Below are 25,153 nucleotides of genomic sequence, written 5' to 3'. Positions count from 1 at the left end.
GCCTGCTTAGAATTTTCTTAGCATGCAAATAAGCATTTAAAAATGGATATTGATAAAAGAGAATATTTTTAGGCTTGCAAATCAGCCAAACTCAGTCAAATTCTTGGCCCCAGCCATGTGCTGCTGAGCAGTGTCAGATGCTCACACATACACAAATTGACATTTACAAGGCATGCTGTGTCTACTGCCAAGTTCAGAAATAAATTGCCTCTTTTGATAGGTTCACCAGAGCCTCCTAAGTACACCAGAGCCTCCTAAGATTCATTTATTGTTTGCTACTGGAGGGACTGGAATGCTCCTGGACACAGAATGAAAATCCATTCAGTGCAGCATAAGGGAAACTACATAAACTGAAGTACAATAACTGTGAAGCTGCAGTTTCATAGGGTAACGTATTCACAGCATGCTGCATGTGGAGGATTAGGTGCTTGGCTGTCATTAACGGCAATGTGGGCTGCATAATTAACTCCATGTGTATGCTGCTGAAAACCTACTCCAATAAATACCAATGTCACTTACCTGGGGAGCATAGTGGAGGCTGGGTCTGACCCTAGAGGTTTGCTTGTAAAAGATACAACCCTGAAAGGATTTCCTTCAGCTGCACGGGGGTGATGCTAGCTGCTGGTGGATCTACAAGAGAACATGGACTATTTTTATGCTGAAGGAAGCTGAACATCCTCATTTAGCCTCTTTGTTTGTCCAGAGCCAATGTGCGAGTAAGTTCTGTAAGTCCATGTGAGGCAAAATCTGTGCACATTTGTAGTACAAGAAAGAAGATAGCCTCACCTGGACAGATGATTCATTGATCAAAAATCCAGCATGCTGTCTCTTAGGCTGACTGGTACACATCATGGTATCTCAAAGGAAACATATGCTTCACTCAAGCAATACTGTACAAAAATTAGATATGACAAATATTAGACACAGCAGCCATGAGATTACTTCTCAGAGCCTGCAGAGCCTATCTAAACATCATTATGAAGCCCTGAGAGTCAGCGTTTTCCAAATGCAGATTTACCAGGCTTTATTCTCTTCCTTAGACTGTTTTGACTTCTGGAGAAGGTACAGGCACCGACTTTGCTGACAAGACCAGTTTTCAATAGCATTGTCTTTTTGCAGATAATTATAATTGGATGGTTAAAAATGGTGATCTGTACCACATGGTGCTGTAATATTTATCAAGGGAGCTGAAGAAGACAAGGATTTACCACAAACTGGCCCAATTAGGCAGGATGGTGCCTGTGGTGAGAGGTTCTTTTCCCAATTACAGTAACTAAAAACACTGCAAGAGGAAGACGGGCAGAAGCCTTTTTCATAGTCATTGTTCTGAAAAAGAGCTTGTGTGTCTGCCAGCTTGTCTGCTTTTTCAGACTGGGGGAAGGTCTCGAGTTCTTGTGTGGGTACCACTAGCAGTAGCTGTGGTGGTCTCCCCTAAGTGAGGGAATGTTTCTAGGAAGAAGTATGGTTCTCTGTGTAGCTTATACACATGGGAAAAACTGGACAAACTTTGAGGCATATAGGCCTGTTTTGGCTCAGAAGGGTCTCAGGTAGGGCGCCTCATAGCTTGCCTGTTAATTCCAGTCTCATCAGTTGGTCTAATAAAAGGTATTGCCTCACCCTGAAAACTTTGCTGTGCTTATTTCCATAGTTCCTAGCAGTTTCAGTAATACCTCAAAAGTATTTGTCCTGTTTAAAACTGACCAATGCAACTTCGAGCCTTAGTATGGAAAAGTGTCATATGCGTGACCTGCTCTTGGCTTCAGCAGCGTGAGTGCTGACAGCTGTGGCTGGGATGGCTGCTTTTGTTTTAAAGAAGTTTAGGGATCTTGATACATATGATACATACATCCCTAAACTTGGTTAATGTCTCAAGAATTTCTTACAACCATAGTTAACGATGAGCTGATGCTGTCTGCAGTCATTTGATACCTCTGGATATGGTGGGCTGTGAAGGCATGCTGTGAGGATTTGTGTAACCACGTACCTGCGTGCCAGCTGCCTTTATTGGAACCAAATGGAACCTGAAATTAGTTATTAATTACATTGTCACTGTTCATAATTATTTTCTGTTGTTACCAGCTGTGAAACGTGTTGACTTGACAGACTGGAAGACAGAACACTTCCATCTATATGTTCGCCTATGTTGCAAACACTGCTGCTGCCTAGCAATACTGACAGGCGAATCTCTCAGTCTTTACGTAATACTTGTATTTTAAGGACTTATTATCAAGACAAATGGGAAATAAGAAATGGAATGAGCTAGTCCTCTTTCCTCTATTATGTACGTTTTAAAGGCAGTGGGAAAACAAATACTTGACAGACATGGTATCAGGTGCAGTGGAAATGGATGCGGAGAGCTGGGAAAGCGCATGCAGACATGGTATCCCCTCACCCCCATAGCCCTCCACCTCTCCTTTTGAATATCTTGTGTTTAAATATTTCCCCCCTTTTGGGGCCAGAAGGTGGAGTCAACTTGTGGGAAGAAGAAGGGCTATGTTGAGGGAGCATCTTTTCCACCCTTTGCCCTTCCTGTGAAAGGACTTTAGATATTTAGAGGAAGAGTTTGAAGAGCAAAGAAGCTGAGAAATATCTTGGGAGCAGTATGTAGGGGAGGATGGGAACAGCCTGAGGCTTGGAGATGCGCGCTCCCACTCTTGCGTTACTAACTGTAACCAGATAGTTCCCAGTCCGTTTTTATTAGTAGGCTTTATGTGTTTAGGGATAAATATTAAACTCTACAATTTGGTGCGAACGTCAGCTGTTGATGAAAAGCAGATCCCAGCTGGGACAGCAAGGACATTGCATCCAGGCTGTGTTTGTGGCACATGAGTGGAGCTGTGTGGGAGGCGCTCAGCTGAGTTTATTGCTCCACGCCATCTCAGGCTGCTGCTTCTCTGCAACTTCAGCTGAAGTCATTTGATCTACTTGGGCATGTGGCTCCATTCGGCCCTCAGAAATACTTCTCTTAGTACAGTGACATTAATTCCTCCCTTTCTATTCTCTCATTTTAAAAATAAAAGGAAAAAATTCCAGTTTTTATTGGCAGAGTGTTCTGCTTGTGCCCCTTGTCATCAAGGGACTACACCCACACCTAGTTCCAGCTGCTGGGTGTGAGGGATGCCTGAGCGTGTTCAGTGGATGTACTTACCCCATGGTCAGGCTTGCAATGTCTGGCAACTGCTGCTGGAATATTTGCCCCTTAGTTCAGGGCAGTCATCCAAGTGTCCTTGGTTAGAAGACAGGTCTTTCTCACTCTTTCTGTGTCCTTATGGAGAGGGAGGGAGGCGATGGTATGCTCTTGCTTTGAATTGTTCTCTGGAGGAGCCTTTCCTAAAGTACATGGTATCTATGGTATTAGCAACTGTGAACTATTCATAAGAGGGAGGCCCAGTTTTTCTCCATTTCTGTAAGAATTCACAGTGCGGATACAGGGGACATTCAGCACTGTGTCAAGTGTCAGTGCAGAGCTTTGCAGAGTGGCCTTGAGAGCTTCTGTTTTCTCCATGGATCTGTGAAAAACAGGGAGGGGGAGGATAGCTGGGTTTTCTTCTTGCAGGCTTTGTCTTCCTTGATTTCCATTTTCACCCTGTTTTATTTCAGCCTGCTTCCTAACTCTTCCTTGCTCCTTCTCCATGAAGAGCTCTACTGGGCTTGACCTGTGATGATGGCTTGCAGTAAGCCTAAACCACAAAGTAGAGCATGGTGTAAAGATTACAGAGTTTGTCTTGAGCCCCCCTGGTACTGGGTGGCTGGCTGGACAGGACATAGCTCCAAGCCCAGAGCTCAGGAGCTGGGCAAGCTCGGCATCATGCTTAGGCTCTCCAGCCCTGAAAGGTTTGGAGGCTTCACACGATGCTCACTTGGCTGCCAGTAGCTTAAAGATCTGTGCCAGCTCCCATGGTACAGTGTGGATGTGCCCTTCCGCTGTCCCTGCGCATGATTTTTATGTATCCTTTCTTGTACAGATCCCCAGCAACCCTTCCTTGCCCTTGCTCCGACATCATCCTTGATCTCCTCACTCTTTGCCTTACATGCTAAAAAAGAGAAAAAAGCTTATGTTCTTGGCAGTCAGGAGGGATTAAAAATGGTGTGAGGATGGTGTGTCATTAAGATTTCAAAACTAGAGATTAAATCAGTTCTTCCAATTTTATTTGGCCTATGTTCATACTCTTCCATAAGTAGTTACTGCTGGTCGCTAGATACTGCTGTAAGGGTATCCATCAACTGATTAAAAAGGGCCATTCTGTGTTTCATAAACTTTCACCCTGACATTAAAAATGAAGTAACAAGGGCACACATTTGCTATTAATCTGTAAAATTTCCTGAATGCTGAGCCAACTTTACAATTTTTACTATTAAACACTTTTTTGAGTGGCTGGCTTTAAATGCAGCTCTACTAATTAGGCAGAGGCTTACAAATGGAGACAGGACTAACAACCACACGTAAATGCAGAAGCCAAAGTGAGAGTTTATATATAAACTTCATGACTGCAACCATTAATACACTGGGGGAACTACATACTGGTCTGCTAAAAAAAAGGTTTATCTTCACATGCCGTAACAATATCCAAGTTAATGCCCCTCAGATGCCTGTTTAAATGTTTTGCACAAGCCACAAGATGTCAGTCTGGCTACATGAAAATTCAACCACAGTCCTGCACACTGATTCATGCAGTATAATTTTTAACTCTTATATCTCTGGTATCATAATCTCTTCATTTACCAGTACAATTTATCATGCACTTTTTTCCCATGTAGCCATAAATCCCCTTTCTCTTTGCAGTGACTCCTTCACATAGAACTATATGTATAAGATAAAAAATTATGCCAGGGAATATTATTTACCTCCCTTTAAAATAGTTTTTAATATTGATGTGTCCTTGATCTTTGTGTTTTGGCTACTGTTTTGCTAAGTTAGCACTTGCAAGGGCACATACTGGCAGTAGGGATTAGTTGTACTGTTACAAACTGTTTCCTTGAAGCAGTTTGTGCAGTAAGAGCATTATGTATTAGACAAGTCATGGGTCACTTTCTCTCCATGTTTCTCTGTTTGATCTCTGTACAGTTGAAATTTCCACATGCATTCTCTACGACCTTTGCTCTGATAATTAAATGTGTATTTTTTTCGTGTCACTGGTATCTGGGAAACTGCAAGTGCTCCGTTCAGGTGCCCAACCTCATCACCAGTGGGGTTAGATTCCAGTTATGGAATCCTTCTTGCTGATTTTCTCAATGTGACTGCGTCTGTAAGATATACCTCTGGCTAAATCGCAGCCTCATAAGAGACTGCTGGGTCTAGTTCTAAGTACTGTGATTTGATCAGACACTGTACAAAGCATTTGGCTGCTAAGATAAAGCTGGCCAAGCAGCTATTCCCTATCTGTATCATACGGGCTATGGCTGCAAGTGTTTAGAAGCCCGGATGTGGCCCATGGGCTGCTAGTGATACAGAACATGACAATCACCCTGAATAAAATTTGTGAGATTAAGGATCTTTTCAGGCTGATTCTTTATTTCAGATCAAAGCCTACCAAATCCTAGCAATATTGAAACAATTTACTTTGAAAATTTGCTGTAGAGCACGGGTTACAGCCAGAAATGTGAATTCCCAAGACAGTGTGTGGTTCGATTTTAAATACCAAGCAGCAGGGCAGAGGTAGGACTAGGAGCTTGGTGTTGCAGCAGCTCAAGAAAGGGATCCCTGCATGACAGAAGCTCTTGGCTGCTTACTCTGATGATATCTGAACACAGCGAGACCTGAGAACTGCTGCCTTACATAGAGGTGAGATACCTCTGACAAATATGTGGCATCTTATCTTCTTAACATCCATCATTTCCCTGGCTCTGACTGATCTCTCAGCAGCATGCTCAATCTCTCATTTGGGAAAGGGTGGCCTGCTCAGACAGCCCTGTCCCCCACCAACTTTGTGTTCCCAGTGTTGCTGGGGTGTCCCATAATCAGTGCATCACACTTCTTCAAGGGCAGCAGCCTGTTTTGCAGCATTCACGCACATTGTGACCAATACCCACTGACTGATGTTTTGCCTCCTAGCGAAAAGAACAAAATGTGCAAAACCTATGTCAAAGCACCCGTTGAGTCACCCCGGTTCTAGCAGGTGTAACTTACACTTGAGCTACAGCAGGTCTTAAAGAGGTTACGGTAAATGGTGTAGCTGAGCTGCTCCCTTTAAGGCAGACTCAATGTTCCGAGGTGCCTATTTGCTCTTTGGCAGCCAGTGGATATTCTCAATTTAGCTCATTACTATTGAACAGTCAATTCTTTCCAAACCACTTTTTCATTGCTATTCTCTCTTCTGAGCCCAGGACTTCTTTCTTTGTCTGAGAAAAAAATCATTATGATTAGCCTACAGTATTCGTGGTCTAACAGTGACTCTGTCTCTGCAAACACTGTGCTAATCCTCTGACTTACAACCATATACAGAGATATATCATATGAACTAGTTACAGCAGCTTACTAAATCACTGCCTGTCAGAGGAGAGGGGTACACAGCCAGAAGGTAATGCCTGGAGAACACTTGAGTTAAAATAATTTGTCTTAACAATCCCTAAGGGTATTACCCTAATGGGTAATAGCTCAGTGCCATTTTAGCTGATCTGTTTCTGTAGCCTTTAACAGAGAACATATTTTAGCATGTTTTCAGAGTCCTGGCAACTTTTGCATACAATAAAAGATGTTTATATTTCTCCGGCAATAGATGTTAGTGGAAATATTCTATTAAAACTCAATTTTAATGCTATAACTACAATTACATGAATTAAAAACAATTTCTATATATAGCTAGGATGTCCGTGTGAGTTCTGAAACACTCTTATTTATAAGTATATTACAAACTTTCTGCGTTATTAAATATGTTGCACTTTGGGTCTGACATTCAACTTCAATTAGCAAATACAGCAGAGAAGTGAGATAAAACAGAAAACTAAAAAAAAAAAAAAGCTGGAAATAGAACAAACAACATCTTGAAAAAGAGGAATATTTTGATTACTTAAATATGATAATATTTGTGGAAAAAACAATCTGGCTGCCACTGAGCACTCCTGATGTTTGCAGGGACCATGCTGCTGCTAAAGATGATGTGAGCCGGCTGTTTTAGAAATCCAGCTATGATCAGGAGGCTGCAGGTGGCAGCACAGGACTGTGGATGGCTAGATGTTAAGTTCAGAAATTGCTGTTTTGATCCCGTTTTGTAGCTAAGTTACTCAGTCTTTGTTATTTATGAGGCCATAATCAAGGCTTGCTGCTGTTGTGTGCTCACTCTGTTGACTGGATTGCAGGTAATTTTCCCTTGCATGACAACCTTCCTGCTAAGCCTAGTCCAGCAAGTGTAACAAATGATAATAGCTGAAAAGAATCATAAAATTTAGCTGCAGATATAAAGAAAAATTTACATTCTTAATTAGTCTTTTGTGATGCCACTGATCCATCCGTTCATGTTTCCGACGATTTTCACTAGTTTGTCACAGAGCTAATATACCATTAACAGAGTATGTTTGCGAGACTTTGAAGGGAGGGCAGGGATGTGCCCAGGCTCTGGCAAACCTCTGGATTTCTTCCTAAAAATCTTCTGAGATATGGCTTAGCTGTTTGGAAGCTAAATAATTTCTTACAGGAATGACTGAAAACAAATTTAGGCTCTGATCTTGCGGACATGAGTTTTAGTTAGTCTGACTTCAGACACTGCGTAGGATTGGTCACGTGCAGAAAGTATTTATGGATCTGATGCCTATGATGAAATACAAAACACGGAAGGCCCTACTTCCAAATAATGAAATAAGTTGCATAACATTTTTGCTACATAAATTAATTATAGAATTATAGTCAGTTTGGGATTTAAGAGACCTGGATTTGAATTCCATTTCTTTCACAGACTTCCTTCTGAAGCCTTTGAGCAGGGCAGTTCTCTTGAGCTGTAACAGAAAGCGAGGCTCTTGGAGAGAGCCTGCAGGAGCTGCAAAAGTCTTGGAATGCTTATTATTTATTTCTAATGAGACTGGCAACAAGAGATAAATTCACTTTCTGTCCAAGAATCTTTGTGTGACTGTGTGATGTTTGGCTGCTGCAAACAGGGAGAGAGATCATAGCTGCCATGTTTGACATAAAGCATAAGAAGATACAAGGGAGAATCCATGCACCCTATAAAAGATCTTGTGCCTGTGGGTGTGCATGTCCCCCTTGGCCAGTGCAGTTACATCAGTAGTGCTGGGTGTTCTCAATTTCCTGAGGTGCTTACTGTGAGTGGTTGGGATGACCAGAAGTGCAGCGTGCCAAGTGTTTGACTGTGCCTCCACCTACAAGAAACCGCAGTTTGTGACTGTAAATGGTGCATGGAGAGGCCTCACTTTTGCTAGGCTGGAAGATTTTTGTGAAGTGAGAGCCAGTATTGTGTGGTTTGGAAGAGGCTCTTTGGAGATTAGCAGCAGATCAGTAGATTTCCCCACTGACTCTTACTGTTACGAGCAGAAGGAGGAACACCAGCACGGGGTTTAGGAGAGCCAGGATTACATCCAGTGCTCTTCCATGTTCTCCTCTGTGACCCTGGGGTGCAGGGCTGGAGGCCGGGTGAAGCTCCAAGTGCCAAGGGCATCTCAGGAGAAGGGCAGGGAAGGAAGACAAAGCCCTCATTGGGTCAGGTTTGCTGCAGGTGTTGCAGTGGTGACTTCACTCACAGCCCTCAAAGGTGTTTCTTGGTAGACCTCTGCACTGGTGACAGACAGGGCAGAGGCTGGGCATGCTCTGCTTCCTTGGGCCAGATAGTTTCTGCTTTGCTCAGTGTGGAATCCGTGCTGAGGGTGGTTGTACTGAGTGAGATGCGACCCTCCCAATAGCCGCAGGCCCTTGTCCCCTCCATCAGTGATTACCACCACCTTTGCTTGGCCAGAATAACTTTGATTTGAATTAATTTCCTTGATCTTTGACACTGAAAACAGCAAGTCTTTGCTAGCCCTTACTGTTTTTCATGTATTGTGTGAGGGGAAGGCTACACATACAGTCAGTTATTCTGGCAGACTTGAGAGGGTGTCTGTCTTTGGCAAAGGGAGGAAGAGAGCATCTGGGGACAGGAGCATGGTTAAAGCTAAGGCAGAAGGTGTGGAAAAAAACTCAGGCTAGCATGTCACAAGCTGGAGGCACCCAACAACCACCTTTGTTGGACTCTTTGTGGGTCTAAGCCTTACTTGCTCCAGAAAGTCCTAGGTCAGACTAAACATTTGAGCAGTAACTAAAACCATCGGTGTTACCAGCGCTGTTCCCAGGCCGAAAGTCAAAAACACAGCACTGCACCAGCTACTAAGGATAAAAAATAACTCCTACTGCTGAACCCAGGACACTCTGCTTCCTGTCGGTAAAGTGGAGATGGAGGTGTCTCACCACCTCAGCCAGGAAGCCCTAGCTGCATCAAAGTTAGCATTACCAAAGGAATCAGATGGCACATGCATGTATCCTTGAACTGGAAATAGGTTGAAATGCATGCCTCTTTGGTTATTTTAATCTAATTTAATCTAATGTCCCTGCCCATGGCAGGGGGGTTAGAACTAGGTGATCTTTAAGGTCCCTTCCAACCCAAACTATTCTATGATTCTATGATAATTCAGAAGCCAAGTTAGGGTTAGAGTTACACTTGGCGCTGGGATAGTGCTGGAAAACCTGTGCTGTGGGTGGATCATGGGTGTGCCTTTAAACTCACCCTGATCCATATGTGAGATAACCAAGAAATTAAATGTGTGGGTAGACATGGTAAAAATGCAAATATTGACACCCGCTACCACATCTGAAAAGATGCCTGCTTGTGAGAAGATCCAAACTTGAAGGCTTTGAGTGCAAAGTCCTCTGTTTATCCACAAAGCAGGTCCTGCAGTTGAACAAGCTTCTCATGTTTCCTCATCAATGTGCCATCACTTTGTCCTTCAAGGTCCACCCGTGAGCAATGTCTAATCAGTGCCTGGCATGTGGCCACTAGTTCATGACATGCAGATTTCTAAACAGCTACTAGATGGCTTTAGGTTACTGCTAGCCATAGCTGGACTCAGACCCTCAGGGAGGGTTAAGGAGATCATGTTTTCCTTCCCACTGTTCAGGTAATTCAGTCTCCCAGGACTGCGATTTTAAAAGCTGGAAAAAGAAGCAAATGAGCTTTGAATCTTTGCACAGTGTCAGTTTTCCATTGTAGGGAAAGGACACCTTCTTAATTACACATGCACAGTGCTGTGCTGTCTTCAGGCTTTCACATGTTGGAAAACACATGTACCGCTATGCTCACAACTTACACAAGATAAAGAGTTATTGTTTGGCTTGTTTTCGTTTGTGTTTGTTGTTTCTTTTTCTTTAAGAAACAGCTCATGAAAGTGTGGTTGGCATGGTATAGGTGGTCTTTATGTAGGAGGGAGTTTGAAGTAAAAATATACAGACGGGATTAGGAAAATGATCTTATACTCTTATGCGTAAACTATATAGCACATCAAAGAAATAGACAGCTGAGGTAAAAACAGATTGTCCAAGTGATAAAGCACACACATGCACATATCATCTAGACAGAGTATGAGTTGCAAAGGCCTTTGATTGTCTTGAACTCTGCAAATTCATTATAATTATCAGCTGAAACCCAAAGAAACTATAAAATGTGCTCTATTCATTTGATATAAAAAGGTCTTCTTTTCTCACTGCCTGTGCAGGTTTGAACTGAACAATTTTCCAGTTCCACCCATCTCCTGGAAAATTCAGAGTACTCAAAACTGCACTTCATTAAAACACCTCACCTAATCACTGGAAAGGCACATGAGTAAATGTTTTGTGTGTGATTTAACGAGTGCCCTGTTTACATTTCCCAAACACTTTTTCTTTCTTCTGCCAGAAACCTGCTTCATTTTCAATCAAAATTGTCACCCTGAGCTTCTTTTGATTCTCTGGTAGCCATTAATGACTGACCTCCTGCCTTCTCAGTATGACACTACAGCAGCTTTAAAAGACAGTACCTCGTTCAGCTGATATTTTGGAGAAGATGGACTGATTTAACAGATTCTAGAAAAGATGAATAAACTAACTGACCTGCTTGACTTGGGCAGCTATTCTCGCCACCTTAACCTAGTGGGTATGAGCTTGGGGTTGACTCTGGTAGCTGATGGGAGGAAAACGGCAGAGTTTGCTGGGAATTTGTGTTAGAATTGTTCTGTTCAGTCATGACATTCGAACACTGTAGCTCAAGCAACAAAAACCTGTTAAATTAAGAACAGACATCTCATACCTTGATGTCTCCGCTACCAATGCTGTTGTTACTCCATATACTCAGTTAGAAATAGTGAAATGTCTTTCCAGTGGTGATAACTTTATTAAACTTGTATCCTAAATCACTTTTAAATGAGAACAGGTGATTATGCTTTTCTTTTGGAGTACACTGAAACATTTATAATGATTAAAATGTGATCAGAAGCAATTCACAGAACGGTGATCCTTAATCTAATCTCGCTCATGAAGATTTTTAAAGGTCCTAAATGTCAGAGTATTTTAGGATTCTAGTGAGGTTTTAGAGTCACATCATCATCTGATGGAAATCAAGACACCTCTATTGCAATGGTTGTATTTTTCCACTGGAATTTAATACAGTAAAATTCGCTGCTGTTGAACTCTTTTCTGTCAGTTCCAGTTGCAGAGCAGCAGTATATTCATTCCCACAGTCATGTAACATTTCACAATCTTCATTTCCTTTTTAAATATTGAGCTATCCTAATAGTATCAAAGACATCCTCAGACAATTAGAAACAACAACAAGAACTTCTGCAAGTACATAATTATGTTAAGCTGGAAAAAGATCCGCTGCTTATGCAACTTAACTAACTCAATGAAATAGCAGCTGCCATCCTCTTTGGCTCACTTCTTATGAACTTAGTCCTGCTTTCCTTTTGCCCTTCCTCATCCACTGCATTGCTTGCTGTAGTCACATGGATGTTTGTAGTGGCTAGTAGTATGGGCATCCACAGAGAGGCACAGGCTGCTTTTTGGAACATATGTAAGGACGTACAGTATGTGGGAGTGATAAGCATACACTTGTGGGTGAAAATATGGAGTATATAATACCACATGCTTTAGCTTTGAATTTCCTAGCTGCTGTAAGAGATTCTACATCTGATTCATAATGTGAAATACTTTTATTACTTTCATTCAGAGTGTTTTTCAGTTGGGAGCACAATACATTTAATTTCATAATGACACAAGAAGAGTGGATTAAAATTATCCAGTGTTAACCAAGCTTTCTTTTACTCCAAACCTGTATGCAATCCTCTTATTAAATTTTGTGCAAAGTTTTAAATAGATTTTTTAGTTAACAGTAAAAAATAGGAGCTTCAAGAGCAAATTTCATCTGGAACTGTAAATCAAAAACCTGTCTGAGAATTTTATGAAAAGAAACCAAGTAGAAATGATAAAGAGAACTTGGCCATTAAAAGCTAACACTGTATGAAATGACACAGCAATCACTTGCATATGACCCCTTCTATATCCATTTTTAGATACACCATCACCTGTCATCTGTAGGTACTGCCATCATTCAAAAGTAGCATGCTATGCGGGCTTTCATCTCTTGTACAGCTTTGTTGTTATCATTCCTGTGCTAGAGTGCAAGCAGACAAGAAGAAGGAAGCAGGAGCATGCAGTTCTCCTATGGTGCATGGGTGGATAGATGGGAGGAAGGCTTGTGGTGGTCTTCATTTCTATTCTGTTGGCAATGGGTTTGTGTGCCTGTGACACAAAATCAGTGATTCTACGTCTGCGTGTGTGTTGAAGCCTCTGTTGCCTTGGGCTTTCTCACCTAATACCTCTCCATGGAACATTTAAAGGAGGGGTGAAGCATCAGATAGAAATCCGCATAGCCTTTACAGTGGAGACAGTGTTGTTTTCTTTACAGGTGGCAGAACCATTTGTTACAAAAGAGAGAATGGGAGCAGCTGCTCTGGGGCTGTTCGTTTGGTCAGTGGTCAATAGTGGATGCATAATGAAGAATGAGAACAGGGATGTACGCAGCAGTACTTCTAAAACACTCTCCAGCCTTCTCTCCTGACTAAGCATCTCTTTTTTTCATGTTACTGTTTTAACCCATGCCCAAATTCATTCCCATTCAGGCCCTCCTTCCTGTGCCAACACAGAGTCAAAGGGAAAGGTTTCTGCAGAGGGCCGCTGTTTCTTTTGTTTGTGGAAAGGGGAATAAAGATGCACATAATATTTTTCAGTCAGACATTTCCGGGGATGAAAAATGGCTTTGCTTTGGAAATGTAAATGTTTTTATTTCTTTACTGCTTTTCAAACTGAAAGCTTTTCTCTTTTTTTGCTCAAAAGGCCCAAACTCACCATATTTAGAAGCACTGATCCAAATAAACTCCAGAGCCAAAACTTGAAAATTTTTCTTCCCAGAATTTTCCCTGACAAATATTTTTGGCTAATTTTTACTAGTTCCTGCGGGGATTACTCTGTGTGTCATTCTGATCCTCTGAAAGGATCAGGCACAGGTGTCCAGGCTCAGGGCTTTCATACCTGTGATGGCGCGGTGCTTCCCTATTTGCTTACACCTCTGCATGCACAGGCTGTGCAAATGAGTGAATTCTGGGTGGTGCTGGAGAAGACAGTTGTCTTCTGCCCCCTGGCCCCATGTCTATAGCTGATTTCTCATGCAGGTCACCATTTCCTTCCTAGAGAAAGCTGTGGCTTTTGGCTGAACCCACCGTGGTCGTGTCAGTGACCGTCAGGCAGTGACTGTCAGGGAAAGCATCAATCCCCCAAGTCCTGTAAGCTTTAACCCATGCCTTTAGCAATATTTAGCAATGTTATAAGACATAAAAGATCTGGTTTAGGAGCACAGCATTACTTATAACTGCATTCATCACGAAAAATTGCTCCAGATTTCATCTGATAAGGTAAAAAGGGATCCTGATAAACATGAGAGATTTTGGGGTTAAGGAATTAGATGACATGTGATCTTTAAATGTATTGAAGCAAAAATCCTTATAAAAGCAGCTTTTGTTAGCCAAGCACAGCAGAAGAGTAACAAATACAGAAAGAAAAAAAACCCAGCAGCCTGCATCTGGTTTAAATACACCAGAATAGTGTAATGATTAGAATAAATTAGCAAACAAAAAGCAAAATCTCATGTTGCCTGAAATACGATAAAATAGATTGGGTGGTGTTCATTACTCGCTTTTGGAGCTCCATGACCAGTATGTTAATGCATTATGCCTTTTATGTATTTCCCAGGAAGCACTTTGGATGATTGACTTGTCCTTTCATGTTCTTCTCTTCTCATTTAATGATAACTTCAAATAAATTAATAAAAGGGAAAAGGAGCAATACAAAGTAGAAGAGCTGGGGGCTGTACTTCATGTAAGCCAGTTCAGTCCTAAAAGCTGCACATTGTTTTTATCTGGAAGTGCTCCCAGGCTAGCCAGGCCTGCGGAGGGATTTCTCAGCTGTGCAGTCTGGCTTGCATAAGCTTCTTCACTATTGCACCCCGCTGTGCAGTATGGGCATGTTAATCTGCACTTCTTAGCACGTGCTTCAACGTGGGCTATGCCACATCAGTTTTCTCCAGAGCTGGAGGAGCAGAATGGGAGCCACAAGCTGCTGCTGCCACAAGCCCAGCCCAGTCCCGGATAACCCATTCGGCATACCCAGGTATTTTTCACTCCCCCAGTGGTTAAGGGTTGTGATCTGCTTTCATCTTAGGAGCTCAAGTTTGGGAGTAGCTGAATAAATCATGCACATAGCAATTAATAGTCCTATTTTATAAGCTCCTCCTTTCACTCCCTGCAGTGTGCAGAGCAGTTTGAGAGGTGCTAAGAAACACGGGGGACTGGCTCTGGGGGGTGAGGAGAACACGTGCTGCTGCTAGCACCCGCTGAGTTAGAAATGTCCAGATCGTAGAAGCACAACCCACGAGGCTGTGATCCCTCAGCAGGACCACGTCCCCATTGAAGATTAGGGAAATCCTGGTAAAATGCATAAAAGAATATTTCTTTGCTGTCCTTTCTTGGCTTTTTGGCCACATCAGCACATGGATACCCAGCCTCAGGGGGACACAGAAGGACAAGTTAGTGCTGGAGGTGCCAGGTTTACTCTCTTGAGTACTTAAAAGACACAAAAACCCCGTTGCCAGAAGGATGACTGGAGCAGCTCTACAGAAGTTAATAGTGGTTCCTTTGGCTTGCCAGAGTAATCTCTATGGACAAAAGAGAAGCTTTAAAGAATGGAGAAAATTGCTTGGCACAAGAAGGGGAATGTATTATTTGTGACATATGTACTTCTCTCATGCTTTCTGCGGGCCTGTTCTAAGGTTGCTCTTTTTAAAGGCAGGAATGTAAAGCTTGCTGTATATGAAGCTGTATGCACTAATGAACCTCCTGAGGCTATTTTTCTTTTAAATGCATGAATTGTAGGTCAGTAATCTTAAATTCTTATCATGGGATGTGGAGACCATTAACAACCCAGCTATGTAAAGTTCCCTCATTTCTGAAATGCCCAATTCAGTATGACTGTGGTTGCTGAACATACAAATTTGTTGGGGTCCTGCTTGGAAGGGCATTCAGTGCTTAATTTGGAGTTGATTTAGCAATTTATCACAGTGAAAGTAGGCTTGGTATTGTGTTATGTTTTGGTTTTTTGAATTTTATATTGTACTTCTTCACATAAATGGCCAGAAAAAATACTTCCGATAAGAAAGCAAGCATGATGATTGAGTCAGCCATGCTGACTTTCAGCTTTTTTGGTTAAAAAAAAGAAAGACATTTGCTGACATCTCGCATTGCCATATGACTGTTTTCAATGTTTTCCATTACTTTTTTCCTGGACCCCATTTGTTTTTAAGTGATGTATTTCCTAGCCAGGAATTTTAGCTGTGCTCTCCATCCAGTCGAGCGGTGCATTGCGAGATTCCGTCAGAGCGGCTTGAGCTCTCGGAGAGCTTCTTGGCTGGTGTGTATTTCAGGCACATATGGAGAAGATATCAGCTAGAGAGATCATACAGGCCCTCAAATTTTTTTCACTCAAGACCTGTTTGAAAACTGCTGTCAATTTTGTTTTTAAATGTATTTATGGAAATGGCCTAAATCCGCTACATGTTGATTCAGTTTGCTTTCCGAGACCACAGCAGATCATTTACTGGTTAGTTACACTCTTTCAAATTGAGAAACCCGTAAAGAGTCAGTAAGACCTGGAAATCTAATTATTAGTTGCTTACAGCTTCCAAGGGTGAAACCTTGCTCTCAGGTCCTTACCGCATACTGCTGAGTTCAATAATAATTTATGTGGGTGTGTGGTTTTATTTGTCAAGAATCCACATTGCCTGATTTGGGCAATTTTAGCTGGGGACTGATGTAGTGAAGCGCTTCTTGGAGTCAAGAAGATTTGAAGGAACTCCTGTCTTGCAACAGCACCCTGCCACTAACTGGGACTGGGCACCCAAGATATAAAACCAGTAGAATTGGGTGGTTGGTGGATATTTTGGACTCAGCATTTCAGTTACTCTCCAGTGTTGAAAGGGCACCTTCTGGAGCATGGTAGCATTGCACCTGGGCACGGCCGTGATTTGCATTGTGGAACCTAGACAGACAAAGGAAATAGCATATTTTTAATGCTGGTGGTCATTCCTTTTAATTCTGTGTTCAGCTCCTATCAACGTGAGGCATAGATTATAGATACAGGTATATATATACAGGTATAACAGGTGATACATCTATAGATACAAGTATATCATACCATGCATTTAATAATATAGTTTTGGGATATACTCTGATGTCAGCAGGCAATATACCAGCAAAACCAGTTTAACACAAAGTTATAGAATAAAGGTGGCCTTTGGTCAGCCTCCAATTACTATCAGTTGGTGCTTAAATCTGAGGAAGACAGTAATGAGAGCTGGACATGAAAATTCTTCCAAAGAGTTGATTTTCTGGATACACACAAGTAAATGGCTAAGATACTGATAGAGTTTTGTCTAGGGAGTCAAAACTGCATTCGTAAAGAGTTCTTACAGGTTTCATCCAGCACCATTGAATTAGGAGGTATTTTGTAGTTTGAATTTGAACTAACTAGAATAAAGCTAACTGGAAGAATTACTGAGTATTCTGATGAAAGATAATTTGATCTTCTTCCTCCTAATAAAGCTTTATTATCCCAGCTAGCAAGTATTTTTATTATCCATAAAAATAATAATTTCCTAAACATGGTGGATGATGATGTTAGCACAAATATTAAGTAGGAAGCTGGAGCTTTCCTTTAAGCTATCTGAAATCAACCAAATAGACTTTTACATTGAGCCAGGGAGAATTTAAGAGACAATGTGAGAAGCTTGTTAAACTTGTTATATATTTTACATCCATTTCGGGAACACTCTAATTCCTGTCCAAAGATGCTGAAAACACCTCACTCAGCAGTATAACTATTACCTGTTCCTTGTATTAAAAAATTCAGTCTCAGTATTAATTTATCAGTGGAACAAGATCTATAAAGATTTACGGATAAAATCCCTCCCTTGCAGGGAGCCAGAGCTAGCTCTAGGTACTACTTAAGTATCACTTTACCTCTGCTCTGCAAAACCCAGTCACTTTTAAATGGTGACTAGGCTTCTGACTGACCTTCTCCGTATGGAAGAGTTTCATGGTGGGTGAAAGAAAAGGGACACCTGTCTTTGAAACTGGTTTCCAGCTTAGCGCATGCAAATCTAATCACCAGAAAGAAGGTTTAATCGAGAGGGAATTAAAACCAAGAAGAAATTGCCCACTCAATAAAACTCAAACCCTGTGATTGCCAACTGTTCAGGAAGTAGGAAATAAGGTTTTCTCTTTTACTTTTTCTCTAGACTCATAGTAATTTTTTTTTTCCTGGAGATGGAAATATTCACTTATTACTGTTTAAAATCAAATTAATACCTTTTGATAATAAGAATGGCAAGACTATGATTGGTCCTTACTGAGGCGTCAGAAGAATCTTAAAAATATGCAGTCCTTTATGATGGTTGACATGGTTTCTATTTCTGCAGCTAGCTGATTAAACAACAGAATAAAGGTAGAGAAAATTGATGGAAGACTTCAGCAAAACGATCAGGCAAATAATGCATATACCTCTTATTATGTACAAATGTATTTGTATATCTAATACTTGTTTTAGGCCTTAAAGCTGTTTTATGTTGAAAACAGATTTAAAATTTTCAGTTATTGCAATCAATAGACATAATTGTGGAGTGAGATGCTTCCCCATATGAGTAGAGAAACTGCGCAGGAACCTGGCTTTACGCTGTTATTTGTACAGAAAGAGTATTTCTAATTTATTTTTGTTCTATTGTGCATTCCAACACATGCCCCTTTCCCCGCTGTAGTGCCACATGGCTCAGTACCTCTCTCACCAGATGCCAGTGAAAAAGGAAGATTGCCCTAAATACAAAATGGAATAACAACAGTAATTTCTAACATAGTACACAGTAGAATCAGCACCTCAGCCAGCTAAGTAATTTTAACATTTTATGAGCAAGGCAAACACCAATTTTAGGAATTGATTTGAAGAACAAAGGTAAGAGTTTATCATGTCTTTTCACACATTTTCAGCTTTGAAGCTGTGCGCTCCTCCCAAGCATGAGCGAAAGCGTGAAGTACTACCTTGAAACAATTTTTTCTTATATTTCAGCTCTTCTGCTTCTTTCATTTGTGACTTGTGTCTATGCACATTCTTCAGGTGTGTAGGTAAGTTTCTTGGCTTTCTGTTACAGAAGAACAATGACTCTAGAGTTTTTGAAGAAAAATCTGCTGTTAAATGTAAACAGGCACATTTTTCTACTGCAGGATATGAGTAACTTCCAGTAAATGGGAGTTATTTATGTGCAAGGCCTTAGGAGGTTTGCCTAAGTAATAGATGCAATTAAGCATAGTATGGAGAACAAATGAATAAAAATTACAGGGGTCTATATGCAATATGTGCAGGGAGTTCAATTTATTATAATTAATATTTTTAAACTATCTTTTGGAGACACCTCTGGAAATATTATTTCTGAAGTGAAAAGCAGTTATAGGTACAAAATGTGAGGAATTACTTTTTATATTCCTATATATTGTGGAAAAACAGTTAGAAAGAGCTGTTTTATTAAACAAGCCAGAACTGAAAATGAAGGAGAGGATTGCACAATGCACAACTGCACACAATGGTTGAGAGATGAGATCACTAGAGCAGCTAAGAGTTGAGACATGTGTTTTAAATTAGGGGTCCTACTCTCTAGGCACTCAATGTATTTAATAGAAGATGTCTCAAAAGCATATGAGAACAACTCCAAGGAGGGGAACACCTTTACAGATCTTGGTCTTCACTGTTCTGTAGCCATAATATCCTTTTTTTTTTGACTCCTTCGGTATACCAGTGTGGAACTCCAACACCTATACTTCCATCATAAAAAAAAATTTAAATGCTTTAGATGTTAAGGATAACATGAGAATCTGAGCTGTATCTCAATGCATCACAGGAGGTAATTAGGAGAATATTTGTTTCCTCACAAAGGCAGTTATTGAGAAAACTAAAAGGGTGAGTTTTGAAACACAGTGGTTTAGATATTCAATACTATTTAACCATAAAGGATTGTGAAAGAACTGAGCCTCTAAAAGAGGATAGAAATGGCAATGTATCTAGTCATATGTTTAGAAGTATAATATCATTCCACAGCTGTTTAAAATACTGTTTTTGTAACTGTATACCCTACTGGAATAAGTACCATTTCTAATTCTGGTACTTTTTAGTCCTCTGTATGTTTGCACTTAGAAATAGACAGTAAGGAGACTTCGATAAATGCCAAGAAGGGTAATTTTACCAGTGGTAAGATGAATAATAAAGGACAAAATATTATTCTTCTTTGGCTGCTTTTCAGTAATTTGTTTGGACCAGCAAAAAATAGATGAATGCTGATGTGAGCCTAAGGGTCTAAAAGTAACCAATTTACCTGCTGCTAGAGGAACCTTCTTTAATATATACCCAAAGATTATTCTAACCTTCAGTGTCTAAAGCCTATTCTGCAGGGAGCCAACTTAGGCACACTTGTACCACAGTATGGAAACCTGTGTGGAGAGGAGCAATACCTGGCAGTGCCAGACCGCTTGCATATCCAGCAGGACATTTCATTCAACCTGCTATCTGTTTGGTGTGGTGCCTTTTTATGCCTCAGCGCTATGTTCAGGGACATGGAAGAGTTTGTTATGCTGGGTGCAATTTTGCAGGAAGGGATCAATATGGAGTTACACTGTGCCACGTCTATGCTGAAAAGCCTTCCTGGACCTGGAAATCACTCAGGGTACAATACAAACCTCTGAACAAAGTCTGCAAGATCCACTCTAGATCTCAAAGCTAGTATTTTAATTATTGAGATATCTTTGGCTCCTGTTTACATCGTGCGATAATGTCAAGATTGCATTGGAATAGGTGATTTCTTGAGGTCTATGGATTTGGTTTAAATATATGTGTATCTCTTAGACATGCATTATTGCAGAGAAATTCAGATCTCAGTGTCTGAGCTCTTCTGCTTTGCAGCCCATGAGAAATTCCAGTTATCATAGAGTGTTTGTCTAACGATAGCATACCACTTGAGGTCAATTGGGATTTCAGTTATGCCATAGGGATGCTTAGTAGCTGGCCACATTTGAGCTGTCTCTACTTCCATTGATACTTCAATGAAGACAAGGTGTGTCCATGCCAGTCTGTTCTTATATGCTTAGACTGAAAAAACCCTGATTTCCATCATAAATACATGAGAGCCTTATAATTATAGCTCTGTCAGGGTTTCTACAGATTATACCACTGTAGTTTCTTCTGACATGTTACAAAAATAACTTTACCTCACTCAGTGTTGCTTCTTATGAAGCAAATTCTTATGAATCATTACAGAGCAAGACTTGTTTGGCTCTATAAATCTCCACTGAGAAGCTGTTAACATTCCTTGAAAAAGAATGTGTTTATTTATTCATTTTACAGAAGAAGAAAACCATCACTCAGCTACTGAAAGTCTATGAAACAATTTTGAAAAGAAGCAAACCCAACTTCCCCGGGTGAAATAAACATACTAGGACTTGTTTGGTTGTTATAAAAAAAGTCTCATTTTTCTAGGGAATATTTTTACACCTTTAACAGTGAGCTGATTTTCATTTTCTTATTACTCCTATTGCATCTCCTAATGAAAAGGAAGTATGGCAGTACGTCAGGTGCACAGGAAAGATATAGCGGATGCCTTTTTGTGCATCAGGTCCTGTGGAAGAGTGTACTAAACCAACAGGTGATATTTCCTGGCTGTCTTAATCAGGTCAGTAGTGGAGTAAGTCCTGAGCTGCTAATTAATTTTGCTAAGAAAAGGTTGCTTAATAGGCTCTACTGTGTCAGGGAAGGAAGGCCTTCTCTCAGATGAGAAGCTAGTTGAAGGTTTGATTATTTCCATGCTACAGTGGAGCAGATACATGATTGCCGGGTTTTGCTCTCCTAGAAATGTACCTTAGCTGGAGTTGGTCAGAATGGTATTTGCTGCAATTTTGCTCTAATTGTGTGCTCTGCTTAGGAAAGGGATTTAATTTCTGTTTTCAGTGGTACCCAGTGACAGGACCAGATGCAATGGGCACAAACTGAAACAAAGGAGGCTCTATCTGAACATCAGGAAAAGCTTTTTTCTTGTGAGGTTGACTGAGCACTGGCAAAGGTTACCCAGGGAGGCCGTGGAGTCTCCATCTCCAGAGGTTTTCACAAGCCATCTGGGCATGGTCCTGGGCAACTGGCTTTAGGTGAGCCTGCTTGAGCAGGGGAGTTGGACCAGATGCCCTCCACAGGGCACATCAGCCATGTGATTCTGTAATTCTGTGATTCTGTAATTCTCCATTTCTGTCTTGTTGCTGTGCTGAGCTTACAGACTATTTTTTGTGATGTCCGGATAACATTAGCTCTAAGCATTTTGAGTGATCTAGTGTAAAAGAATCAACACAATTCCTGGGATTTGTCACCTGTTTAATGTTTTTGGTATCTGTTTCAGGCCAGACTTCCTTGTACTATCTCCAATTGCTTTGTTCAGTGTCAGAAATTCTGCTAAGGTATACATCAATTCTGCTAAGGTATACACCATTCTTTCTGGGTGAAAGAATACCCAGGGAAAACAGCAACAAGGGTCCATTACAGACCAGTCCAATGATCTATCAAGTGCTCCTCGCAGGCACAGTGACTGTGTATGCACATGTGTAAGAAAAAAGTCTCTCTAGTAGACCCTCTGTATTGGAAGTGTCTATAGTAGAAATGTGTCTATAGGTGGGGAAGAGGAACATGGGAATAATAGTGGAGCTGACTTAGTTCACAAAGTGTGCTGTCTTTCAGTGCTTGATGGGCAGATCGTTTATAGAATCTGATGCCACTCATTTCAATAATCCAGAAATTTTATTATCTCAGGACTTCTGAATATATGTTGGAAATAGAAGTAATCTGGATACCTCAAAGGAATGATCTTGCTTGGTTCTCAAGCAAGAATGCTGTGTGCTGTTACGGGGTGCTCAAATTCTAAGTAAAACCTACCTGGTTTTGCTGCAAAATGCCCTTTACATCAGCTATAAAACAAGCCAAAAATGCATATCCTTCTCCCTCAAAGTCTTTAACTGTTGTCTGATGTATTTAAAGAACTGAGTTGGAAAAATTCAACTTTTTGTTTGCTTGTTTTGTTGCAAGACTTGAAGCCACAACCTCCGTGGTTCGCACCTCCCTTTACTGGCTGTGGCTTAGGCAGACAGCACAACATAAATCTCAGTAACAAGCCATACATTTCAGAAGAAAGAACATACATATATATATATTTTCTTCAAAATTCAAAGTAAAGTTTCTGGGACAATTGAAAACAGTGAGATACTTCACAGTGACAACAAAAAGTAGAATTGCTGGTACCACAGGAAAAATCAGCTACAGCAACAGCTTGCAACGCTGCATGCTAAAATGCTTGTGAGCCACGCTTTAGAAGGCCTATGATATCTTTGCTGTTAATGTCATATTTCTTAGACCCACACACTGTTTTAGGGGTCACAAATGCACTGTCTGCAGCTCTGGTAGAAACGATTTGCATTAAGGTGTCGCTGAATTTTCACAATGTAGTTGTTCAGTTGGTTTGAAGAAACAGGCAAGAAAGACTGACAGGAAAATGAAAAAAGAAGAAAGAGAGAAGACAAATGGGAAGGAAGAAAAGAAGGGAAGAAAAAAGAAAAAGCAGGAAAACAAAACAGCAAGAAGAAAGAAAAGAGACAATTCTTTCCCTCATCCACCAAGATGAATGAAGGGCTAACAAAAGGGTTATTCAGTGCGATGCTGTAATACCTTATTTTAGTTTCTGATCTGAAATCCTTTGACGTCAGTGAACTTCCATTGACTTTTAACATGCTCCGGATCAAGCTTGTCATGTGGATCTTAGACTTACTGTCTGTGAATTTACATGAATCTGTGGATTACTTTTCCAGAACAAACAAATAACCTTAAAAAGTAATTAGTCTGGTATTTTAACATTAGCAGGTTACAATACACAGGTCCCTAAGCAGATGTGTAGCACAGTGTTTTTGAATGGTGTATGATCAAGTAATTCTCTTAACAGTGTGTTTTCTGTTAGGGTTAACAGTATTTAGGTTAATGGAAAACATGCCTGTCCTGCAAAGTATTTCCACCAGAAATCTTGGAATCTGAACAAAAAATCTTTTCTTATTCTGAAAAAACATGTGGAGCTGCAGTATTTTGCTTCTTTCCCATTTATGTATTAACCTGTATAAGTGAGTATATCCATGTAATTATAATATGTATATGCAGTAGTTCACATTATATAAATATATTATAATGTAGACATACCTACCTTTTACATCTATAATAAGTATCTCTAAAGTTCTAATGCCATGTATTATTCCAGAATTATGATTTCTTAATATATGTGCACTTCCGAAAGTTCAATAAATTATTTAACACCCCACCACCATCACATTCTTTGCTCTGCTATCGACCAATATTTCAGCTCTACTTCATTGAAATACTCAAATTTTGTAGCTTTATGTGCATGTGCAATATTAATGTGCACCGGTGGTTGGCAATATCCTGGTGCTGCTGAAATATCAGGGACTTGGGTAAGAAATGCTACTGAAATTGTTAGACATGGATGCTTTCAGGACCTTGTCTCCCCTGCCCTCAGCCAACAAATACCCTTTGGGCTTTTCAGTGATACCTGTGGGAGAGTGGATCCCATCTTTAGGCTCTGGGATTGGGTGAGGCAGTAGGTTATACCAATATAAGAGCCCCATGGGAGAGGTGTCTCATGTGAGAGGGGACACAGGCAGAGAAAGAACAGGGTTCAGGATGCCCTGGGCCATCTCCATGTGAACCCCCTGGGACAAATCTTAGCCTGCAGAAGCATCTGATCACCTGGCGGCAGAGACAGCCAAAGAGAGGACGACCTTCCCCTCATGTACTACTCCAGGACTCTCCTGACCACTTACAAAGTATATTTAGTGTCAAACGATTGGTAGTATTAAAAATGGTTCAAATTGCATCAGCTGTCAGTAACATAAGCTCTAAGTAAGGTAGTTGTCGTGTAGAAGAAAAATCAGATTAATACACTAAAATAACTGACATGAGCAAAAACTGCTAAAAAGTCTTAGTAGCACTACATGGCACCCAAATTAAAATAAAATATCCAGTAAGATCTGAAAATGCTGTGCAGCTCCCCAATAGAAAGGTTTGATAGCTTGATAGCACACATTTTATGTCTAGTTCTTTCTGTTCACTTGATGTTTTCCTCTCTGTATATTTCAGCATTTTCTGTCAACTTTTATTAGAAGTGATTTACAATTTGTTATTTAGATGTTATTTTCAATTGAAAAATGTTCTTTCCCTCAAAATTATGAATTTAAATAATTAAATAAAATCAATCCTGAGAAATTTTGTGTTACACACTTTTATCCAATGTTTCCATTTTTGCTTTATGGGAGAATTTTGTGATTCAACAAAGTTTTTAAAATAAACTTAAAATCCCACTGCCACTCAATGGCAGTTTATATATAGCATTATTTTATGGTAGCTGTAGGGGATGAACATGTTTGTGTGCATATAAAAAGGGTAAAGACTTTGTTAGCCTGCTAGGAC

The 25,153-nt window shown here is 40.6% G+C and overlaps 1 long non-coding RNA gene across 1 annotated transcript; it reads left to right on the top strand.

Moving 5' to 3' along the window:
* The first annotated feature begins 276 nt into the window (after positions 1 to 276).
* On the top strand, positions 277 to 24,949 carry LOC136012591 (uncharacterized). Its single transcript, XR_010611842.1, has 2 exons — positions 277 to 387; positions 23,132 to 24,949. It is a non-coding gene; the product is annotated as an uncharacterized LOC136012591 (long non-coding RNA).
* Positions 24,950 to 25,153: the final 204 nt, after the last annotated feature.

The sequence above is a fragment of the Lathamus discolor genome, chromosome 4 (assembly GCF_037157495.1).
Source record: "Lathamus discolor isolate bLatDis1 chromosome 4, bLatDis1.hap1, whole genome shotgun sequence".
Lineage (NCBI taxonomy): Eukaryota > Metazoa > Chordata > Aves > Psittaciformes > Psittacidae > Lathamus > Lathamus discolor.
Note: the sequence above shows the minus strand (reverse complement) of the source record. Positions and strands in the feature narration are given on the sequence as shown.